The following is a 22,391-nucleotide window of genomic DNA, read 5'->3' as shown; positions in this document are numbered from 1 at the left end:
GAATTGCCAACAATAAATGTTCATACAATGGTAAAAAGTGACACAACAGAGAATACATACCGGTAAATAGCTCCAGAGGATAAATACTCAGTGGCTTCTCTCCCAGTTGAGTGTTCCAATCCTGGATAACTTTCACCTCATATCAGTAACACAGCTCAGAAACAGAGCTGGGGGCCTCTATTCCAACAACTAGGGAGCAGACCCTGCCCCTGACATGGCAATGATGCCCACAGAGCAAAGTGGAGGCTCTGTTTAATATCCAGAGGAGGTTTTTGTCACTATAATATCAATATATAAAACAAGTGTTAACAGCCATAAAAGATGAAATCATGCCTTAAATGACACATTGGGCCAAATGAACTTAATATTTATAGAGCATTCCACCCAAAAGCAGCAGAATACACATTCTCCCTAAGTGCACCTGGAACATTCTCCAGAATAGGTCATATCTTGAGCCACAAATCAAGCCTTGGTAAACTTAAGAAACTTGAAATCATATCAAGCATCTTTTCTAATCACAATGCTATGAGATTAGAAATCTATTATAGGAAAATAAACTGTAAAAAGCACAAACTGAGGATGCTAAACATTAGTACTAAACAACCATTAGAACACTGAAGATATCAGAAGAAATCAAAAAATATCTGGAGACAAATGATAATGAATACACAACAATCCAAAACATATGAAATGCTGCAAAAGCAGTTCGAAGAGGATAGTTTATAGCAATACAATTTTACCTTAGGAAACAAAAACATCACAAATAAACAACCTAATTTTACACATAAAGCAACTAGAGAGAGAAGAATAAACAAAACTGAAAAAGAACTGAAGTCACTCAGTCGTGTCTGACTCTTTACAACCCCATGGACTCTAGCCTACCAGGCTCCTCCTTTCATGGGATTTTCCAGGCAAGAGTACTGGAGTGGGTTGCCATTTCCTTCTCCAAACAAAACAAAACCCAAAGTTAGTCAAAAAAATGATATCATAAAGATCAGAGCAGAAATACATGAAAAAGAAATGAAGGAGACAATAGAAAATATCAAAAAAACTATAAGCTAGTTCTTTGAGAAGATAAACAAAATTGAAAAACCATTACCCAAACTCATCAAGAAAAAAAAAAAAAAAAGGAAAAGACTCAAACCAAAGAAACTAGAAATGAAAAAGAAGAAGCTGCAACAGATGAGGCAGAGCTACACGGACTCAAATGAGACTACCATAAGCAACTATTAATAATTTCAGTGGGCTCTGGATTACAGAGACTATATCTAATAAAATGGACCACCTAAAATAAATGAATAAATCCTTAAAAAGGTACAACCTTAGAAGACTGAGCCCAGGAAGAAATAGAAAATATGAACAGACTAATCTCAAGTATGAATTTGAAACAGTGATTGTAAAACTCCCAACAAACAAAAGTTCAGGGCCAAATGACTTCAAAGGAAATGCTGTCAAACATATAGAGAAGACTTAACACCTATCTTTCTGAAATTTTTTCACACATCAAAGAAAAAAGAGAAAAGTGGCTTGAAGTAAATGAAAAATTTTAAAACATATCAAAATGTAAGGAATGCTGATGAAACAAGAATTAGAGGGAAATTCATAGCTTTGAATGTCTATATTAGAAAAAAATTAAAAGTCTCAAATCAATGACCTCAACTTCCACCTTAAGAAACTGGAAAAAGAGCAAAGTAAGCCCAAAAGAAGAACAACATAAATTACAAATGTCATTTTAAACAGTGAAATAGTAAAATAATCAAGAATAATCAATGAAATAAAAACTGACAACATTAATAAGAAGACCAATATGTATATATTAGTTGCTCAGTCATGTCTGACTCTTTTCAACATCGTGGACTGTAGCTCACCAGGCTCCTCTGTCTGTGGAAATCTCGAGGCAAGACTACTGGAGTGGGTTGCCATTTCCTTCTTCAGGGAATCTTCCTGAGACAGGGATTAAACACAGGTCTCCTGCATTGCAGGCATATTCTTTACCATCTGAGCCACCAGCAAAGCCTTAGAAGATCAATGAGTGGATAAATCTCTAGCCAACTTGATCAGTAAAAAAGAGAGAAGACTCAAGTCGCCAATAAGAATAAAAGAGGGCAACGTCAGATTCAACTGGTATAAAAAGGATTATAAGAGAATAATACTAAGAATTTTATTCTGATAAATTGGCAATTTTGGAAGGAATAAAATTCATGAAAGACACAAATAAGTCTCAGGAGGAAAAAGATAATGAAAGTAGTTCTATTTCTAATAAAGAAGTTTACTTTATGCTTGAAATCTGTCCCACTAAGGAAAGATTCTACTCACATAACTTCACTAGTGAAGTCTACTAAATATCTAAGGAAGAAATATACATATATATCTAAATATATATAAATATATATTTTCTCAGAAAATTGAAGAGAAGAGAGTTATTCCTCTCTTAGTCCATGAGACCAGCATTATCCAGATACCCAAATCAGATAAAGATATCAAAAATTGTCAATTTCCCCCATAAGCTTATATGTAAAAATTCTAAATAAAATTTTAGTAAATTGAATCTAAAAATATATAAAAACAATAGTACATCATAAACAAGCAGAGTTCATCCCAGATGGCAAGGTTTTTTGAAATTGCAAAAATAAACCACTATAATTCATCAAACTAACAAGTTTTAAAAGAAATGTGTGTATATATATATCAGTATATGAAGAAAAAAGTATTTGACAGAAACCAATATCAATTCTTGATAAAAAAAAAAAGCTTAGAAATCTCTGAATAGAGTTGAATACCATCATTCTCATAAAGTATTCAACACATCTACAAAGAATCTACATCTAACATTAAACTTAATTGTGGAAGACTGATTGTTTTTCCAATACCAGAAACGCAACTAAGATGTCAGCTCTCTGAACTCTATTCTACATTATATTTGAGGTTCTAGTCAATGCAATAAGACAAGTAAAACAAAACAAAAATCCAGATGGGAAAAGAAGTAAAAATATCATTTTTCTAAAACAACATGGTTGTCTACATAAGGATTATAAACTTTACAGAATCTATATAAAGTTCCTATAATTATTAAGTGGTTTTATAAGTCTGAAGAATAAAAATATCAATTGTATTACTATATAGGAACAAAATAATCAGAAATTGAAGCTAAAAACAAAACTGCTTACAATGGCACAAGAATTATTAAATATTTAAGAATAAATCTGACAAAAGATAAACAAAGCTAACACATTAAAACTGCAAGACATTGCTGAGTGACATTAAAGGAGACCCAAATAAATAGACATAGATACCATGTTTGTGGGTCAAAATGGTCAGTACCACTAAGACATCAGTTGCCTCCAAAAAGATCAATATTGGGCCCATTTACAAAAATTCAATGCAATTTTTTCCAAAATACAGCAGATCTTTAAAGATAAATTAGTAACTGACTCTCAAATTCATATGCAAATGAAAGGACCTAAAATGTCCTAAATAATTTTGTTAAAAAAAAAATTTTGGAAAGCTAACACTTTCTGATTTTAATACTTATTATAATATGTATTATGGATATTCAAGTTGGCATATAGATCAAAAAACTAAATAGAGACCAGAAATAGACCCATACATAAAAGGGGAACTTGTCTTTTAAAACATTGCAAAGCCAGTTCAATGGAGAAAGAATCTGAACAGATATTTTTCCCAAAAAGACATACAAATGACCATTGGTACATGAAAAGACGTTCAGCATCATTAATCATCAGGGAAATGCAAAGCAAAACCATAATGAGATAGCACCTCACATCTAGTAGAATAACTTCATCAAAAAGAAGAAATAACAAGTGTTGGCAAGGATGGATAAAAAGGAATGTTTGTGTATTATTGGTAAGAATGTAAATTGGTGCAGCTGCTCTAGAAAATAGTGTGGAGTTTCCACACACACACACACAAAAAGACCTACCACATGATCAACCAATGCATTTCTTGATGTAAACCCAAAGGAAGCAAAAAATCTCAAAAAGATATCTATACCTTTGTATTCATTGCATCACTATTCACAATAGCCAAGATATGAAAACAACCTAAGTGTGTGTCAACAGATGAATGGATAAAGAAGATATGATATGTATGTAAGTGTGTATATATATACACATATATACACACAATGTCATATTGCTCAAACATGAGAAAAAGAAGGAATTACTGTCATTTGCAACAACAAAGATAGTCCTTAAGGACATTGTGCTAAATAAGTCAGACAAGGAAAGGTTGTGTATGACTTATATGTGTAATCTTTAAGTCAAACTGACAGAAACAAAGAGTAGAATGGTGATTACCAGGGTACAGGAGGTGGGAACACTGGGAAGATGTTGGTTAAAGCATAAACACTTTCACTTGTAAGATGGCTGAGTTTTGATGATCTAATGCAATGTAATTGTGAATATAATGTAGCATATACTTGAAAGTTGTTAAGAAAGTAAATCTTAAACATTCCCACAACAACAAAAAATGATAATTATTCAAGCGATGAGGGTGTGAGCTAACACTATAGTGGTAATCATTTTGCAATATGTAAGTGCATCAAATCCAGCAGATTGTACACCTCAAGCATACTATGTTATATGTCAGTTTTACCTCAACAAAGATGGGAAAAAAAATTTTTTTAAACAAATAAACTTTTTTAAATGACCCAGAATAATTGCCACCCTTAGTTCAAAAATAAGTAAAATTCCAGGAGACTTACCTTCTTTTCTACCAACCTGCATGGCCTCTCTCTGTATTTCCTACTTGAGCCTTTTATGACAGTAATCTGAGAACAATTTCCACTTAAACTCTAATTGAGATCTACATACTTCTGTCCTCACTAATGTAGGTAGTTATATACTTTCTGGCTTTTTAAAATTCACTCCACAACTATAGTAATTATTTATTTTAAATAATTATTTGAATAATTTAATAAAATTTAATAGAATAATTATAATTTAATAAAAATTTACTTGAATAATTTTAAAACTTTAATAAATGATTAAAGATGTCAGATTTATAAAGGGGTCACTCTGATAATATCTTTCAATGTTTGAATTAGGAGCAAGGAGAGGGAGTGGGTGAGATGATTTGGGAGAATGGCACTGAAACATGTATAATATATAAAAAACGATTCGCCAGTCTAGGTTCAATGCAGGATACAGGATGCTTGGGGCTGGCGCACTGGGATGACCCAGAGAGATGATATGGAGAGGGAGGTGGGAGGGGAATTCAGGATTGGGAACACATGCACACCCATGGAGGATTCATGTTAATGTATGGCAAAACCAATACAGTATTGTAAAGCAAAATAAAGTTAAAAAAAAAGAAAAAGATTAAAAAGATAGAAATACTGGAGAATATCATCTCAACATAATACTAAAAGCAATAATATTCAAATTGCTACATGTAATTGCTATATTTAAGGCCAATAAGATGAGAGCCTTTGTCTGATATTGTCAGATATAACACAATCAAGTGGTAAATGCTCAATAAAATCTTTTGGTTCAATAACAGTGCTAATTGTAATATATATAATGTATTAAGTCAAGTAGTATCAGTAGAACAACATACTAAGTTCTTTAAATACATCCCTTATTTTAATCTTCACACACAAAAAAATGTCTATAGCATAGATATTATACCTTATCTTACCAACAAGAAAATGGAGATGCTGAAACTAGTGTCAAATTCCAGCATCTTTCTAAACATTTTAAAATTCAAAACAATTTTTTAAAAACTTTTTCCTGTCACTCTTTGCTTTAATTGTACTTGATAGCAGATTCTGTTTGAAAAGTGCCATCTGAGAAGTCAGTGAAGCACACTAATTCAATATTATCATCATCACGCCGCTATGACACAAGACACCCCAGCTATCCCACAGGAGGAATTCCGTCAGGAAATTCTGAGGGCTCTGATGTCTCTCACATTTGTGTTTGGAATGTGAATAACTGGACATTAAAGGGGAAAACAGGCAAGGTATAAGTTTGCCTTTTTACAAGTGGGCAAGCAGCACAGCACATCCAGAGCACTTAGCAGACAGCTGGATTATGAGATGAATGCTAGTCATTAAGCCAATAGTGAAAAATGTGTGGGAGAATTTTCTTCAACATGCGTCTCTGTCAATCCTGAAAGAAAAGAGACAAAACTGTGGAAGGCAAAAAGCTCAAAGATAGCTTGGGTTAAATGCTTTTTAAAAGAGACAGCAACTTGGCACCTATATCTCTGTACTGCTAAGCAGTATTTAACATTTATGACACTGCTAGTTGCTTGTAATTTTTACATACAGTGATTATTTACTGAGTCAGACATACATATATTTTTATTTCCGTTCTCATTATGTAACTCATTGAGAAGTTATGTTGCTCCTAACTTTGCAGGCAGATTCTTTACCAGTTGAGCCACAAGGGAAGCCCTGTTGCTCCTAATGATTCTGAAAACAGCAGACCTTAACTTCAGGAAAGCAAGGCTCTATCAATTGTGTTCATGAAGTTATCTATCCCCAGTACACAGAACAATAGGTGTTATCTGTGATTTTCAGTAAATATTTGCTGAATAGACAGAAAAACTAATGGGTCTGAGTAACTGCACTGCAACCCTGAATGTCACCAGAGGAGCAAGAAGGAACACATTGCCTCACACATTCACCCTGATTGCTCCTTCTGGTCCTCAATTACTTGCATGTCTGTACCTAGTGAATTCCCATTAGCCCATGCCTATCCCACTATTCTCACCATACCCAGAAAAGCTAAGCTCCAGAATTATGGAGCACATTGACCCATCTAACATGAATTCGTCTCTCCTCAGAGACTTTGTCTTTCACACATAGCCTAGATCATGATAACACTTGTGGACCTAGGGCAGAAGTAGAAATGGAGAACCATTTCATCTGTTTAAAATATTTAAAATATATATATTAATCTAATAAATTACCAAAATAAATATGTTCTATTCTCCTGTGAGCATGCTAAGTCACTTCAGTCATGTCGAACTCTTTGCAACCCTAAGGACTGTAGCTTGCCAGGCTCTTCTGTCCATGGGATTCTCCAGGCAAGAATACTGGAGTGGGTTGCCATACTCTCCTCCAGGGTTCTTCCTGACCCAGGGATCAAACCTGCTCCTCTGAGTCTCTTGCATTGCAGGCAGGTTCTTTACCACTAGTGCCACCTGGGAAGCCCTCTACTCTCCTACCCTAACAGTTATACAAAATGTAACGATTCAGTAGGCCAAGTTGAAATATAGAAGTTGAAATTTAGAAGATGCTGACTCCTCCATGTGTTTTAATGGAATCTGGCAGCAGGAAGACAGTAGCCCAGAGACCCCATGTTTCCACCCTAAGCCTTGTTCTTTTCCGTTAACCCTTAGCCTGCCTTGTTCCACTTCTCATCCCCAGCTCCAACCTGAACTTCAAGTAGTTTTGCACATGCATTGCTGGATACTCAACCTACTGTTCATCCACACAGCCTAAAAACAAAAATCTCTTGGCTGCCTCTCAAGCATAGACACATATACATGAGTGATGAGACCCACCTTATGATGAAAGACCTGAGCAAAAAGTCCATGTAAACCCTGGGCTCAGCTCAGGGCCTTTCCATGTCCTGAGAAAATGGAGCATGGTCAGGTAGCCCTATGCAAAAGCTCAGGTGGCATGTCACTTGACCCGATGAACTCCTGGCTCTGCAGAAAGAGGTATAGCCTCAGTTCAGTTCAGTTCAGTCGCTCAGTCATGTCCAACTCTTTGCAGCCCCATGGATCGCAGCATGCCAGGCCTCTCTGTCCATCACCAACTCCAAGAGTTCACTCAGATTCATGTCCATAGAGTCAGTGATGCCATCCAGCCATCTCATCCTCGGTTGTCCCCTTCTCCTTCTGCCCCCAATCCCTCCCAGCATCAGAGTCTTTTCCAATGAGTCAACTCTTCGCATGAGATGGCCAAAGTACTGGAGTTTCAGCTTCAGCATCATTCCTTCCAAAGAAATACAGGGCTAATCTCCCTCAGAATGGACTGGTTGGAACTCTTTGCAGTCCAAGGGACTCTCAAGAGTCTTATCCAACACCACAGTTCAAAAGCATCAATTCTTAAGCACTCAGCCTCCTTCACAGTCCAATTCTCACATCCATATATGACCAAGGAAAAACCAGAGCCTTGACTAGATGGACCTTAGTCGGCAAAGTAATGTCTCTGCTTTTGAATGTGCTATCTAGGTTGGTCATAACTTTTCTTCCAAGGAGTAAGCGTCTTTTAATTTCATGGCTGCAGTCACCATCTGCAGTGATTTTGGAGCCCCAAAAAATAAAGTTTGACACTGTTTCTACTGTTTCCCCATCTATTTCCCATGAAGTGATGGGACCAGATGCCATGATCTTCATTTTCTGAATGTTGAGCTTCAAGCCAATTTTTCCACTCTCCTCTTTCACATTTATCAAGAGGCTTTTTACTTCCTCTTTACTTTCTGTCATAAGGGTGGTGTCATCTGTGTATCTGAGGTTATTGATATTTCTCCCAGCAATCTTGATTCCAGCTTGTGTTTCTTCCAGTCCAGCGTTTCTCATGATGCACTCTGCATAGAGGTTAAATAAGCAGGGTGACAATATACAGCCTTGACGTACTCCTTTTCCTATTTGGAACCAGTCTGTTGTTCCATGTCCAGTTCTAACTGTTGCTTCCTGACTGCATGCAGATTTCTCAAGAGGCAGTTTAGGTGGTCTGGTATTCCCATCTCTCTCAGAATTTTTCAGTTTATTGTGATCCAAACAGTCAAAGACTTTGGCATAGCCAATAAAGCAGAAATAGATGTTTTTCTGGAACTCTCTTGCTTTTTCCATGGTCCAGCAGATGTTGGCAATTTGATCTCTGGTTCCTCTGCCTTTTCTAAAACCAGCTTGAACATCAGGAAGTTCATGGTTCATATATTGCTAGCCTAAGGAAAGCCAAATAGGACTCTCAAGCATAGAGTCCAAGGCACCAGCTTCTGACTCTTAAGACAATACTGCTTTAGATCTTATATCAAGAAATAATTGTCATGTCTCCTTTCAACATCCATTCTCTTGACAACATTGCTCTCCTGGCTGTCAACATTTGTTCCACTACTTGTAATTCTGATATCTCTCCCTCTGTTGCTGCTTTTCTTCTGCACATGAATGCATTTCCATCTCCCCTTTCCATTTAAAGCTGTTTTCATATACCTTCTTCCCTTCAACACTGAATGTTTAACTAAAGCACTGAATCCTCTCACAGAGACAAAAATAAATGTCCAAATCTCCACTCAGCAATAATCATTACCAGCTATTGGTGAACAACATTCCAGATGTTTTTCTATCAATGTATGCAGATAGACTCTATAAGAGGCAAAAATGTTTTAATTAGAATAGTATGAGATATGATGTTTATTAAAAATGATAGAAATTACTTTTTCTAGAATTCAACCTTCTTAAGAAACTGAAGTGAAACAATCAGAATCACTCCACTTAAATGTTTCTTCATAACAGTCAGAATTAGATCCTGAAAGGCACTTCTACAGAGGCATCAAGAACAGTGATGCCTCTGTCCTTATTTTATAAATGCTGCTGGGGAATACAAGTGAGTTCTCTCACTTTTACCTTCAAAAAGCCATCAAATGGACTTTATGTGGCAGGCCCCACCCCCTTTGCTCCCTCCTTGGCCATTCTGAAGCAGGTTCCTTAAACTGTTGTATTCAGACTCTACAGAATGATGGAAATCAAAGGTTTGCAAATGTGCAAGGGAAAAAGTTGGATTTTCAGAGCCTTTAACTGAAATTGAGAATTCCCCTTGATTTTGAACATATGTAGGTAACAAATTTCAGTTGTATTAGAATTGCCTATGAGTTTATCACTAATAGAAATCACTATTTTTATATATTACTATTCTTTTAGATCTTAAAATAGCATTGCTGCTAAGTCACTTCAGTCGTGTCTGACTCTGTGCGACCCCATAGACAGCAGCCCATCAGGCTCCCCTGTCCCTGGGATTCTCCAGGCAAGAACACTGAAGTGGGTTGCCATTTCCTTCTTCAATGCATGAAAGTGAAAAGTGAAAGTGAAGTCACTCAGTCATGTCTGACTCTTAGTGACCCCATGGACTGCAGCCTACCAGGCTCCTCTGTCCATGGGATTTTCCAAGCAAGGGTACTGGAGTGGGTTGCCATTGCCTTCTCCAAAAATAGCATTAATAGTCATCATTCCTTCATTAATCAAAGAACACGTATATTTTTTCAGCACAAAAACCTAATATAGTTTCATAACAGTTGATTCTCCTTATAAACTTAAACATTTTATTGTATGAATTTAAAAACTACTGAGAACACAATTTTGTTCACTTTTTATGGCTAATATTCCACTATATATATGTACCACATTTTCTTTATCCATTCATCTGTTGAAGGACATCTAGGCTCCTTCCATATTCCTGGCTATTGTAAATAGTGCTACAATGAACACTGGGGTACATGTGTTTTTTTGAGTTATGGTTTTCTCAGAGTATATACCCAGTAGTGTGAATGCTGGATCATATGGTAGTTCCTGTAGAAAGAAATGGCAACCTACTCCAGTATTCTTGCCTGAGAAATCCCAAGGACAGAGGAGCCTGGCAGGCCACAGTTCATGGAGTCACAAGACTTGGACAGGTCTTAGTGACTAAACCATCACCATCATGGTAGTCCTATGTTTAGTTTTTTAAGGAACCTTCATGCTGTTTCCCCTAGTGGTTGTACCAATTTGCATTCCCACCAACAGTATAAGAGTGTTCCCTTTTCTCTACACCCTCTTCAGCATTTATTGTTTGCAGATTTTTTGATAATGGTCATTCTGGCTTGTATTAGGTGATACCTCATTGTAGTTTTGATTTGCATTTCTCTAATAGTGATGTTGAGCATCTTTTCATGTGCCTCTTGGCTATTTGTATGTCTTCTTTGGAGAGATGTCTATTTAAGTCTTCCACTCACTTTTTGATTTTTTTTAATATTGCATTGATAAGCTATTTCTATATTTTGGATATTAATCCTCTGTCTATTGCTTCATTTGAAAATATTTTCTCCCATTCCAAAGTTTGTCTTTTCATTTCATTTATGGTTTCCTTTGCAGTACAAAGCTTTTAAGTTTAATTAGTTCCAAATTTTTTCTTCTTGTTTTTATTTTCATTATTTTAGGAGGTAGGTCAAAAAGATCTTGCTGAGATTTATGTCAGAGTATTTTTCCTGTGTTTTAGTCTAAGAGTTTCATAGTGTCCAGTATTAAATTTGCCTCTTCAATTCATTCCAAGCTTACTGAATCAGCTGAAGTGATGTGGATTAACCTAGAGCTTGTCTTACAGAGTGATGTGAGTCAGAGAAAGACATCACATATTAACACATGTATACAGAATCTGATGAACCTATTTGCAGGGAAGGAATAGAGGCACAGATGTGAAGAATGGACTTGTGGACACAGAGTGGGGAGGGAGAGAGGGAGATGAGTTGAGAGACTGGCATTGACATAGATACACTACTATGTGAAAAATAAATAGCTAGTGGGAAGCTGTTGTATGGTTCAGGGAGCTCAACTCGGTGCTCTGTGATGACCAAGATAGGTGGGATGGAAGGGGTATTGGAGGGGGGCTCAAGAGGGGCAGAATATATGCACGCATATGGCTGATTCATAATGTGCAGCAGAAACTAAAGCAACAAGATAAAGCACTTATATAATAATAATAATAATAAAATACTGAGAAGACATCCACAAGCTTCAACTGCCTGCAAATGGAGCTTTGATATCAAAAAGGTTAAGAATCTTGTTTTGAATGCTTTTGTCAGGCCCTAGCCACCAATTCGCTTCATCTGAATTACAGGGAACAACTTTGGTCCTTTCTTAAGTCAGGTAGAAACTAATTAAGAAAAAAGGTATAACAATCACAATCCCTAACAAATTCAGTGCTCATAATTTCCAAGGATACAGCTTCTTTATTCTCAGTAAAATAAAATCACATTCCACAGATACCAGATTCTCATATCACTGGCTTACAGATGGGTTTCCTGCCAGTCAACATGTGCAGTTGCCAGGACTGCGGCTCTGACACTCTGATAAGGTTGGAATCATGCCTTTTAAAAATAACAACATTCTTAAGGCAAATGATTGTTTTACAATGGCCTTCTGACACTGTCCATACACAATGAGATCATTAAGTCAATCAGATCTGAATCATGGGGTCATTCTACTCTAATTCAGTCAATAACAAAGCTATTTATCTCTTGCTACTTTTCATCTTATGATGCCAGCGTTTCTATTATGTGCATTACTATATCCATAACTCCTTAGAAAGTATAAGTGATGGATGGAATATATGTCAAAGAATACACACACACACACACATATATACCTGACACATACTTTTCTGTGCAAGATTGAAATGGCAGTATTGGTAATATAATAAAAGGTAAATATTCAAGTTTACAGTGTTTCTATCAGCCTTAGATGTTTCCACTGCAAAACTAAACATGCATTCATGTGCACTATAAAAACATAACCACATTAAGCAACAGAATTACCATCTACCCCATTATACTGTGAATATGTGAAAAATAGAAACCATGATTTCATATATATATATATATATACATATATATATATATATCCCTAACTCATAATAAAGGGCTAGGAAATTGCCTCCAGATTTTTATCAACACAAAAGTGCCCTTGAAATCAGTGTGTGTTTTGTTCAAGAAAAGAAGGAAAAGTCCATTGTATTGTGTTCTAGTTTCAAAATGATATTTTTGTTTCTCATATTATTGGTATTTAATGTCAATTTTCATTTAATAAGATTTGCATGCAACTGTCTGTGGATCAAATAAACCCTATGAGTCAGAGGCTGAAGAAAGGAAAATTCTAGAAACAAGATTCAAACGTCATTCTCCATATACATTCTGCTAAGTATATGGGGGATATTTGTACAACATTAGTCTGTTCATTTGTAAAATGGAAGTTATGGTCTTATTCAAAATTTTTTTGTGGGTTTTAAATGAAATGCTTCTGCTGTTGCTAAGTCGCTTCAGTTGTGTCCGATTCTGTGTGACCCCATAAACGGCAGCCCACCAGGCTCCCCCGTCCCTGGGATTCTCCAGGCAAGAACACTGTAGTGGGTTGCCATTTCCTTCTCCTTTAAATGAAATAGTAATATACAAATAAACTATGGGGTAGAAAGTAGCAGCTCAATAAATATTAATCCTGTTATCTCATTCCCCTTTAAAATAGATCTTAAGATATTCTCATAGTGTCCAAGGAAATACTAATTTTATTCAAACCCTTTACATGAAAAATTATAAAATAAAATGTCCCCTTGTCCTGAGAAAGTGTCTTATGGCTCTGTGTAATAGAGGGATCTATGGAGAACTGGAGAACATGAGCCTGGCTAACATACAAACTGCAAACATTAAAGAACCACGGCATGAGCCAAATAAATAACCAAAAAGGAAGCATTCAGTCTGCTGGGCAACCCAACTAAAATTGATGTTATCAGGGAAAATAATTTTCTCAGCCATGAAGGCTTCTTCTTTGGTGTGGAAGAGTCCTGAAGCTTCCTAAACAGGTGGGGTGACCCAGAGGTAATCTATTTGTGTCATCACTGTTTCCGTTATTTGAAATTGCTGAACTTGATTCAAGTCTGGATGGTAAAGAAATTTTTAGGGTCCACACAAGTGTATAATGCTCTGAATAGAGCTCTACTTCTTTGAATAACAACACTTCCTTTCATGACACTGCTCTGCATGCAGAAAGGGCAAACAGTTTAAAAATGAAGTACAGCCAGCACAAAGGAGCAGCCTCTACCAATTTGCCTCCTACCCAGAGGAATGCATGTCTCCCAAGCTAGCCCTGCACTGCAGGATGAGAATCCAAAGGGAAAAGTTCTCTTTAGTGTACTTCCTTTGTGCTCCTTAACTAAATCATGCATTTTTGATTTGTTATCTGAAACATTCTTTCTAAAAGAAATTTGCTTTTCTATAAGATGGGTGCTCTCATTCATTTTTGCCTTCTTGTTTTCAAGGTAGGAGGAATATAAATCATGCATCCAGTCACACATGACTGTTAATGCCATCTAACTGGGGACCCCAGATATGTGAAAAGTTTAAGTGAATTTGATTCATCTGCTCTCTGACTGTTGTGTTGGGAATACTGAGGTACCATGGGAAAGTTAAATGTAAGTTACAGTCTTTAGATCATTGGAGCCACCTCCTTATAGTGGGTGATCTGACTTAAGATGTTTTTCTCCCTTCTGCTCTATCAGTATTCGCCTGGATTTGAGTAAAATAGAAATCAAAGACTGGTGAATATGAACATCTACAAGGAATGAAGGGGCTCATTCCATAATGGGTAAGGTGGCAGGTTCATGATCAGCCGGGGGTATAGAGAATCTGACAAATTATAAATAATGGGAGAACAGAGCACATGAAGTGGAAAATGGCTGAGTACGGCTTATATACGTTCTCTGTTCGGAACTGAATACTCAGTGAGGTGGGGGCTAGATCAGAACAGCAGAGAGGAGGAAGAGTACAGGAAATGAAGTTGTACCTTGTTGTACTTGATTGTTGTGCTATGCTCTGCTTAGTTGCTCGGTCATATCTAACTGTTTGCAACTCCATGGACTGTAGCCCACCAGGCTCCTCTGTCCATGGGGATTCTCCAGGCAAGAATATGGAATGGGTTCCCATGCCTTCTTCCAGGGGATCTTCCCAACCCAGGGATTGAACCCAGGTTTCTTACATTGCAGGCAGATCCTTTAGCAGCTGAACAACCAGGGAAACCCCACCTTCCTGATTACCATATGCCATATTAGGTGCAGATAACAACCTACTAGACAGTATAAGATGTAAATGAGATAGCTTCTGTTGTGGGTTGGATCCAGGGCCTTAGAAAATCAACTAGTAAGAACTCATTGGAAACTAAGTGTTACCAAAGGAAACTGCATTCCAAGAACTAATAGAGAGGATTCCTGGGCATTGAGTGTCCAGGCCCTGGGTGTGTTCAAAGTCAGGTAGGTGTCAGCTTTATGGTTGTGAGTATTCTCCTAGGTTGGTAGTAGAAGCCCAGCAACTAGATGTAAGGACAAAAAGGTGATCTGATACCTAACTGGGGCAATATAAGATATCAAGTGATGATCAGATTATCTGGCAGGACCTGAAATGCTGAACTTAATCATACATTAAGACAGATCCCGGTCATACAAACTGTACAAACACATCCAGAAACTTTGGTGCAATAGGCACAAAGCTTTCCAGGACTCATGCAGTCACACTGACTCCAGATTCACAGCTGCTAAGCAATTTCCTCCTGAGAAAACTGAATACAAGTCAAGAACCAGAACATGGTTAGAACTATGGTTAGAGCCAGACATGAACAACAGACTGGTTCCAAATTGGAAAGAAGTGTGTCAAGCCTAATTATTGTCACCCTGCTTATTTAACTTATATGCAGAGTACATCATGTGAAATGCCAGGCTGAATGAAGCACAAGCTGGAATCAAGATTGCTGGGAGAAATATCAATAACCTCAGATATGCAGATGATATCACCCTAATGGCAGAAAGTGAAGAGGAACTAAAGAGCCTCTTGATGAAAGTGAAAAAGGAAAGTGAAAAGGCTGGCTTAAAACTCAACATTCAAAAAAATAGACCATGACATCTGATCCAATAACTTCATGGCAAATAGACGGGGAAACAATGGAAACAGTGACAGATTTTATTTTGGGGGCTCCAAAATCACTGCAGATGGTGACTGCAGCCATGAAATTAAGATACTTGCTCCTTGGAAGAAAAGCTAAGACAAACCTAGACAGCGTATTAAAAAGCAGAGACAATACTTTGCTGACAAAATTCTGTATAGTCAAAGCTCTGGTTTTTCCAGTGTTCATGTACAGATGTGAGAGTTGATCCATCAAGAAGGCTGAGTGCCAAAGAATCAATGCTTTTGAACTGTGATACTGAAAAAGATTCTTGAGAGTCCCTTGGACAGTAAGGAGATTATACCAGTCAATCATAATGGAAATCAACCCTGAATATTTGTTGGAAGGACTGATGCTGAAGCTGAAACTCCAATACTTTGGCCACCTGATGCGAAGAGCAGACTCATTGGAAAAGACTCGGATTCTGGGAAAGATTGAAGGCAGGAAGAGAAGGAGACAACAGAGGATGAGATGGTTGGATGGCATTGCTGACACAATGGACATGAATTTGAGCAAGCTCTAGGAGATAGTATGGGACAGGGAAGCTTGGTGTGCTTCAGTCTATGGGGTCACAAAGAGTTGAATATGACTGAAGAGCAACTAAACTATTTCCAAAATCGTTTCTTTAATATTTACTTACACCCATACTTTCTACAAAAAGACATGTTATCAAATACTGGCACAGATTGTTGACCAAAGATTCTGGTTCACCCACTCACAGTAAACAACTGTTATCAAGATGCAGACACCAAGCCAAGGATTACAGTTCTTAGCCCTCTTACCTCAAGTGGTATATCATGTGAATTGTTCTTACCTTGCAGAATGATATATGTCATTTCCAGCCATGCTGCTTGAGAAGCAAACGTGCCCACTCCATCCTCTCACTCTCCATTTGCCACTGTACACAGAGGGCTATGCAACCCTAAGAGAAGGCTGAGCCACGTAAGGAAGGCAGCTTCAGTCCCTAGATCACCATGAGAAGAATAGTCCAGTCAGGAATACCAGCACTGAACTCTTATGCAAGCAAAATATGAACTTCTTTGCAAAATCACAGAAGGATGTAACACCTGCAAGTATTAGACTAATAAATGTACTGAAATAAATACCGCACAGTGAAAATCAGGAAATGAAAAGATCAGCCCAAAAGGAAAATGTGTAAAGCCAAAATTTAATGTTAATGCACAAAAATATGTGCCTAAGATTGGTAGTGTTTCCATCAGATGTACAGAGGCCAGAATAAGATGTGTCTGACTTGAAGAGATTCTCAGTGGGATCCTCAAAAAGGGAAGCCTATAATGTAATGGACAACTAGAAAATTGATTAAAATACATGTTCTAGAGTACAGAAGTCTGGCTTCCATTACTGGCTTTGCAAGATACTAGCTTACTTGGGGAGAAGGCAATGGCAACCCACTCCGGTACTCTCGCCTGGAAAATCCCATGGACGGAGGAGCATGCCTAAGTAAGCTGCTGCTTCACTTTTCACTTTCATGCCTTGAAGAAGGACCTGGCAACCCACTCCAGTGTTCTTGCCTGGAGAATCCATGGGACGGGGGAGCCTGGTGGGCTGCCGTCTATGGGGTCACACAGAGTCGGACATGACTGAAGTGACTTAGCAGCAGCAGCAGCTTACTTAGGCAGGTTAACTAACTTTTCAAAGCTTCCATTTTCTGAACTATAAAGTGAGGATAAGGATATTCCATAGGATTGTTGTGAAAATGAAATAAAAATAATCCATGTAAAATGCTTGAAAAAGTTCATTCCACATAGTGCTACATGAATGTTCTAAATAAAGCTGAAGCCATCATCCTTATAAAACCATCATCCTATATTTAAAAAAATACTTTTTTAATCATAAGATTGGCTATTAGAAATGATAATGAGTTCAAATCTCTGAAGTATTAAAGAAACCCAGATCCTAACTGACATCTCCTGACACCTGGGAAGGATTAGGAGCAAGGTGCCAATCAGATGTCATAGCTCAGAGCTGCTCTGTGGCATGTCAGAAGCAGATTCTGCTCCACACCCCATGTACATGTGGCAGGGTTCCAGACTTCACCTTCTTGCAGATAAGGTTTCTAATGCTCAGCTCCTGGCTTACTGAGGATTAACCTGGATAGAACTGGCCTCTACCTCACAAACAGTGGGGCCTGAAAATGAATGGAATTAGCGATCACAATGACTGACCTTAACAGGCCTTCAAGAGCAATAATTTAAATTCCTTTAATAATGCAGTTAATCTGCCCATTAAAATCAGAAAACTACATAAATGTATTATTTCTGAAATGGGCTGAATGTTATGTGTCCCCAAATTCACATGTTGAAAGCATAACCTGCAAGATGATGGTACAGGAGATGGGGCCTTTGGGAAGTAATTGTATCATGCAGGCAGAACAGTCACAAATGGGATAGGGCCCTTACAAACAGAAACCCTAGAGAGATCCCTTACCCCTTCAAGTGTGTGGTTACAGCAAAAACACCTCTGTTTATGAATCAGGAAGTGGACCCTCAACAGGCACCAAATCTGCCCATACCTTCCTCTCTGACTCCCCAGCCTCCAGAACTGTGAGAAATGAATTTCTGTTGCTATAAGCCACTGTGGCTAAGGTATTTTGTTACAGCAGTCCAAATTGACTAAGCCAATTTCCTAATCCTTTCATTAGTGTTTTGAGTTTGAATTATTCTTCCTTCTAAGGAAAGGCAAGTAGTTATCTGATGACATCCAGCTATGTATCAGAGATGGAGGAGACATCCATCTCTAAGATACATGGTCCCTTTCCATTGAGGTGTCCCTAATTTGAACCTTTCCTACCTCTCAGCTTTGAAGGATTAGACAATGAAAACTACACACATACACACACATGCAAAAAGTCCAAGGTCCAAGTCACCTGTCATCCCTCAGGATGTGATTTTCTTCATCATTTAACTGTCTTCCCCGGAAGAACAAATTATGCCACCCTGAAATGAATGCTAATCTTTTAGTCTACAGGGAAAAGGCAACAAACAGCCAAATATCTGCTCATCACAATGAGCTTAAATGAAGCAGGATTTAAGCTGCTCTTATGTGGACAACCCATGATCTTTATTAGAGTTTACTTTGCATAATTACCTCAGGGAACTATGATAAGCCCAGAGCCATTTCTCAGTCTTGCATTCATTGTATGTTGCTTTGCCCAAGGAGGTAAATATAAATTAGAGGATCCTGCCAAGCTCCCTAGATTACTGAGTTATCCATCACAAAGAGAGAAGCGTAGCATCCTGGAACCCTTTGGGTATCTGAGAACACACTTTGAGCCAAAGGAGAAATATACAGATCATTTATCTGCCTCAGAGAAAAATAGAAAGTTGCTGAGGGGGTAGTATGACAGTAAGTATTTACACAGATTTGTTTTCCCAAAGCTAATCTGGAGGACTCTGAACAGTGTCCTTAGTAGAGCTGTAACTTGGAATGACTATAACCAAGAAAAGCTGTGGGAAAAAACAGGTTTATCTTAGAGAGTATGGCCGAGACCTTGCCACAAATTCTCCTCCTGGAAAGCCGCAGGGAATGAGAGATGGTTTGAAGAGCTGAGAGACACAGGAAATGGAAGGGCCCAGTAGAGTGAGGCAGTTTGAGGAGACAACAGACACAAGTGTATGGCCAGGCTGCTCATGATGGTTGTTTTCTCTCTGTACATCCCCTGCTTGACTACTGCCTGCTCTACCTACACTCTCCCCACCCGACTGACCTTATGCATACTTTCCCCAGGCCCAAGCTAATGACTGATCTAACTTTGGCCACTATGACAGCTTATCAAAGGGGTAGTGAGGGGCAAGCTCCTCTACTGGTTTCTCTGGTAACTGATGAGTCCCTATAATCACAACCTCCCCTTACCCCTGGAAGTGAAGACATCTGCCACACATGGCAGAACATCACTTCAGGACCTTGCTTAGAACATGTAAGATTCCCCCATCCATTAAGCCATCAATGTCTCTGTCACTGACTCCAGGCTCTTTCTTTGGTCTTGAAGCTGTGCAAAAACAAGATATATGATGTTGCCCCGAAATAAAGAGAAGCCCCAAGTAAATGCCCACTTGGTCCATCCACTATTGTGGATATGAAGATATGTGGATATTAAAGAGATATGAAGTGAGACTTTCAGCAAAGAAGAGCTTTGGCACCTGAAAGACCCCACCTCCCTTTCTACAGAGCAATCAATCACTCCTCAAGCAAAAGGAAGTGTTGGCGCCCCTTGTTTATGTGCATACAAGGAGAAAGAAGTTGATCTCTAGGAGGAAAAAAAATAATAAACATGCATTCATTTTATGCCTTGGAGAACTTTAATTCTAGAAGTTCTGGCAGAAGTTCAACCATAGGATTCCAAGTAAAGATACGTCACAGAAAATAACGGTGTCTTTGATTGCAAAGAATCTCTCATCAATAAAACAGAGCTACCCTACTGAATCCCAATTTTACTTTCTAAGAGGAAAGTATAATTGAAACCTATGAGGTTTGGAGCAGCTGGAAAAGTATAAAAGGTCATCTAAACCAATGGTTTTCTTAGTCGATGGAGCATCAGGGTGCCAGGAGAGAAGCATCAACAACCACCTTGCCTTATAATTGAGGAATGTCACTCACAGAGGTTAAGGGATAGACCAGATTTGCCGTAAATGAGCTAGAGCCACAACTTGGGTTTCTTTTCTGACATTCCACCTACCATGTCACCTGCTTATCATGTCTTATATGATTGTTTCTTTCATTTTTTTTCTTCAGAGCTCTATTGATTAAGATTTTCTGAAATTCTCAGACTAAAAAGCATAGCTCAGACTGTACACACTTAAGAGTAAATTGGACTAGGCATGTCCTATAACCATAAGCTTCCATTAGGAAGTTTTGGAACCACCTTTACTACATTCAACAGAACAACAACAAAAATCAACAAGAAAATTCCAAGATCTAGATTCCCATAAGAGTCTTCACAAGCTTAATTTTCAGGCTATTTCACATTTAGGATTAATTGCCATACATGTGACTTGAGGTGACTATCGCTCAAAGCCAGTTCTTTCATTACTGAAGTTGTTATTAGCATTTTGGAATTAGAGAATAAGGCCATATCTTCGAGAACTTCCTGGGAGGCACAAAACACTAATCCATCAACATACAATAATGCCTTTTGGTGTATTAGTGTACCATCTTAGCTAATTGTTATGAATCGAAAGGAATGGGAAAAAATACTGGTAACTTTGAGAATAAAGTAAATAGAAGGAAGAATATATAAATATATATATTCATTTTATGCATGAAAAAGTTGAACAAATAAGAGTGAGAGAAGACTTGATTGCAAGGAGGGTGGATGTTAGGTAGGAACTTAGGCAAGATGCTGAAAAAGATTCAAGCTGATTTCTATACCCCACCACAGACAGGCCCCATTGTGGCCCACGAAAGCTCACAGATATGCTACAAAATAACCAGAGACTTTTCTAAATCAGGTAGATGCATCTTAGGGACACAGTGGATGCAAACTAACTACAGGGGCTTCTCCATCTACAGCACATGGTGCCCTTGATGCACAGCTGTGTCCTCAAATGACCTTAGGCAGCTGAAGCCCAGACTGAATTATGGGAAAGACATGAACCATAGAGCCTGTTGTTATGTAACTAGCAACTGCCAATCAAAACTGTCAGTCCATGCCCATTTAGATGAATACATAATAACTCTGCCTGGAGAACTCTGTATATCATCATTGCAGCACCAGTGCCTCTCTTGACTTGGCCCACCTCTCCCTTGAGGTATTCTTTCTGTCCTTCTTTATTTTTTTTTATTTTACTTTACAATACTGTATTGGTTTTGCCATACATCAACATGAATCCACCACAGGTGTACACATGTTCCCAATCCTGAATCTTTCTGTTCTTTTTTAATAAGTTTGTTTTTGCCATGGGTAAGACCTCAGATTCCTTGTGTATTCACCAAGAATGAAGGCCCACAGAGGAGGGTCTTCTTCAACCCTCTCCAAATCTTGTAACATGGAGAGACATAAACCTTACAGGTGAGAGCTGGAACTGACCTGGACACTTTAAGGATTCTGGGTGCTTAAAAACAAAAACCCAAGTAGAAGATCCATGAGCAGAAAAGAGAGACTAGAGAGAGGGCAAAGATATTTACTAATGACCATTCTTACCCAGGGTCAGGCTTGCCTCATTCTATTTCCAAGACTTAATACAGGGATTACTAGAACTAATCACTAGGTTTCCCAGGTGGCACTAGTGGTAAAGAACCCACCTGACAATGCAGGATAAATAAGAGAGACAGGTTTAATCCCTGGGTCTGGAAGATCCCCTGGAGAAGGAAACAGCAACCCACTCCAGTATCCATAGACAGAGGAACCTGGTGGGCTACAGTCCTTAGGGTCACAAAGAGTCAGACACAACTGAAGCAGCCTAGCACACACACACTAGAACCAAAACCAATAGTGACATTTCTTTTTAAAATGTGGAGATATATATATATAGATATATAGATATATAAAATTATCTGATTTGCTAGCCAATATTTCTTTTCTTGTATTTTTTCTGTCTGCATATGTAACATTATAAATGACTTTGGGAATAATCTTCAATTCCATCTATTCAACTCTTTGCATTTCCTCACTACAGCCTACTGAAATCCTCACATAATATTCAGATTGATTTTTGACTGCCCTT

Source organism: Capra hircus, chromosome 12 (genome assembly GCF_001704415.2).
Source record: "Capra hircus breed San Clemente chromosome 12, ASM170441v1, whole genome shotgun sequence".
Classification (NCBI taxonomy): Eukaryota; Metazoa; Chordata; class Mammalia; order Artiodactyla; family Bovidae; genus Capra; species Capra hircus.
This window is presented reverse-complemented; position numbering follows the sequence as displayed.